Raw genomic sequence first — 3,435 nt, forward strand, 5'->3', positions numbered from 1 at the left:
TGTCGGTCTCTAGAGGCTTTCAATCGCTCACGAATCTTAACGATCTTCTCTGTTGTTTCTCGTATGATTTCCGGACCGGTGAGAGTGCCCGCAATGATGAGCAAGGAAGGGCAACTATCCAACGAACCGAGGAGAATGATGCGAACATCGGAGTCAGTACAGTTCGCATCCGACAGTTAGGATTAGCTCATGGTAGAGTCGTAAATCAAAATAAAGCTTGGCAGAGAGAGCTAACTGCAACTCAAACTAAAGTCAGGGTGATCCGTGCTAACTATAAAGTCAACACAGTTCATCTTCGTCATCTGACTGAGGACCAGGACTTTGAAAGGTCTTGTACTAACGCCTTACAGGTGGAGTTGGATGCATGTCGATCTGAGACCAAGGATCTTCATTAGAACTAAGTGGCACTTCAAAGACACGTATGGGAAGTGGAACAACATCTGGTTGAAGCCAGGGCTAAATCAAGTACCAATCACAACAATTCCCCTCACAAGTAGAGGACACTCTACTCGCCTTTTCTTTTAGATTGTGGAATAACCTTTGTACGTACTCCAAGTAGTAATCTTTTCATGTAAACCTCCCCGTCTAACAGTTTCTATTTCACTAGACCTTTATGCTGTCAAATTTTCCCTATGTGGTATGTTGTAGACCTACGCCGAGGTCAAATTTTCCGAATTCTATGTAACTTCTATACCAACTATTATGATAGACTTCTTGTTTCCTTTAAATATCATCATTACCAATCCATGCTTTGGGCTATGTAAATAGTTCGTGTCATAAACTGTTTTAGAGACTCACTACACTATCCTTGTTGACTTAATCTATGGAAGTTCAATGTTATTGAACTTGGAAACTTTTTCGAAGTTTTACCACCGTTTTATTCTTTAACCCTAAAGCTAAAAAATGTCGCCTCACAAATCAGACAGATGTAATCCCCCAATAAAACCCTTCCGAAATACCCATGCAAGAGGTACCATGCCCTTCTAATCTACCCAATAGTTTTTAAACTTGAAATGCAAAACACCAAATAACATCCCAGAAGTACGTGACTTTCACCGTTGGCTAACGAAACTCTATCGATTTATAACGACAAACCCGACACAACTCCCAAATCGTTTCTAGTTTCAAAATCCCGTAGCACTCATGTGAGGAGTACTATATCCTTTGCAACCTTCCCAAAGTATTACCGACATACTATTTTGGAATAGCACATGTACGATGAATCAAGTTCAAATGCAAAGGCTAGGAATAATTATGGTTAACCTATCACTGCAAATGTGTATGCAACTTGTATCGGCTCGTACCTCTGTATTCTTGATTCCTAAGAAGACAGAAACCCATGTCTGGTTGATGAACCATAACCATGTAACTAGAGCATGATTAACAAAGTTTCTCATGGTTCCGGCCATGGCTCAGTAGATGATCGTTGCCTGCCCATTTGATGGGTCTTGGCATGGCTACATGGTTGTCTGATAGACAATACTAGACAATTATTATGATATTATGTTTTCACGAGAAAAGTGATATTACAGTTATTATCACATAAAAATATAAGGTTCTTATAGTTTGGTTTTATAATAAGACTATACATCATTATTTTAAGCATGTCATATTTTCTTACAAGTTACGGTCTTGGACATTTAAGACTGCTCCTCACTTTTAAGAAAATATAGGATTTTCCTGGTTCAAATACATACAATTTATACAACAATCATTCATACTCATTGCATACACTCATAAGAAAGTATCGGATTTTCTGGAAAACAAAGGTGAACTTTCGAATGTCATACATTTTCTCAAAACACTGCTTATGAACTCACCAACTTTATTGTTGACACTTTTTCTTTGAAATAACTTGTATTATCAGGAAAACGCTAAACCAGGTAGCAATTACTTTTGAAGACTAACGCGCTAGCGTTAGTAACATATTTTGGATCAGCATATTATATTTGATATTCAAACATGTAACACGTACAATCATGTAAACTTTTCAAATATATTTATATTATGGTGGTGTGTACTTTCTTTACTATTCAATTGTTATAATACTAAATATGACGTCCTCCGCCCCCCAAATGTTTCCGCATTTCACGTTTGGGGGTGTGACATAAACCGAGGAAACTCCAAATCTCAGATGGAGACTTTAGAACCTCCCATCTCATCAAGGCCTCTACTTTGCCCGGGTCAACCAAAATCTCGTTCTGCTTGACAAGGTGCCCCGGAAACTGCACCTCGTGCAACCAGTACTCACACTTGGAGAACTTGGTGTACAACCTCTCCCTCCTCAGGGTATCTAACACCTCTTGCAAGTGCTCCTCGTGCTGCTCCTTCGTCTTGGAGTAAACCAAGATGTCATCGATAAAGACTATCACGGACCAATCCAACATCGCCCTACATACGCAGTTCATGAGATCCATGAACGCGGGAGGAGCATTGGTGAGCCCAAAGCACATCACCACAAACTCGTAATGACCGCAGCAAGTCCGGAAAGTAGTTTTCTACACATCCTCATCTCTGACACTAATCTTAGGGTTGCCTGAATGCAAATCTATCTTGGAAAACCAAGATGCCCCCTATAGCTGGTTGAAGAGATCATCAACCGTTGGGAGTGGGTAACCGTTCTTCATTGTTTCCTTGTTCAACTCCTGGTAATTTATACACATCCGATGTGACCCGTCCTTCTTCTTCACAAACAGGATCGGGGGTCCCTAGGGAGAACTACCTGGCCTGATAAATCCCCTGTCTAATAGCTCCTGCAGCTGTGTAGAAAACTCCTGAATCTTGGGAGGAGCCAACCGATATGGTGCCTTGGCTATTGGAGCCGCACCTAGAACTAGGTCGATCCTGAACTCCATCTGTCTCTCCGGACGTATCCCATGCAAATCCTTTGGGAAAACATCCAGATACTCCCACACAATTGGCACATCACTCACGGTCTCCTTACCCACCTCCTGGGTTGCCATAACATAGGTGACATTGTCACACCCCCAAACGTGAACGGCAGAAACATTCGGGGGCGGAGGACGTCATGTATAGTATCATAACAAATGTAAAATAGTAATCAAAGCAACAAAAACCATTATATTGAAAATATAGTGTTTACATTGTATACATAACATAGATTGATCATTTTCAAAAGTAGATAACAAAACAAGACTTGAAGCTACTATGCTCCGTCTTCTCGAAACTTGTGTGAGTACCTGTTTACTAGTTTCCTGAGAATACAAGTGATTTGGAAAGTGTATCAACATTTAAGTTGGTGAGTTCATAACTATATTGTTTTAGAAAGTAAGTTCTTTGTTCCTTGAAAATGTTCGTGTATTACTACTAAAAATCCTATATTTTCTTAATAATATGAGATGTAGTCTTAAGCCTTAATAGCAAATTTGTATGTTTCTTACATTTAAAAAGTGATATATTACGCTTTGAATTTGG

At 39.7% G+C, this 3,435-nt stretch overlaps 1 pseudogene; it reads left to right on the forward strand.

The window, feature by feature from the left end:
* The first annotated feature begins 1,283 nt into the window (after positions 1-1,283).
* On the forward strand, positions 1,284-1,479 carry LOC111884500 (small nucleolar RNA U3; annotated as a pseudogene).
* Positions 1,480-3,435: the final 1,956 nt, after the last annotated feature.

Source organism: Lactuca sativa, chromosome 5 (assembly GCF_002870075.4).
Source record: "Lactuca sativa cultivar Salinas chromosome 5, Lsat_Salinas_v11, whole genome shotgun sequence".
NCBI classification, from domain to species: domain Eukaryota; kingdom Viridiplantae; phylum Streptophyta; class Magnoliopsida; order Asterales; family Asteraceae; genus Lactuca; species Lactuca sativa.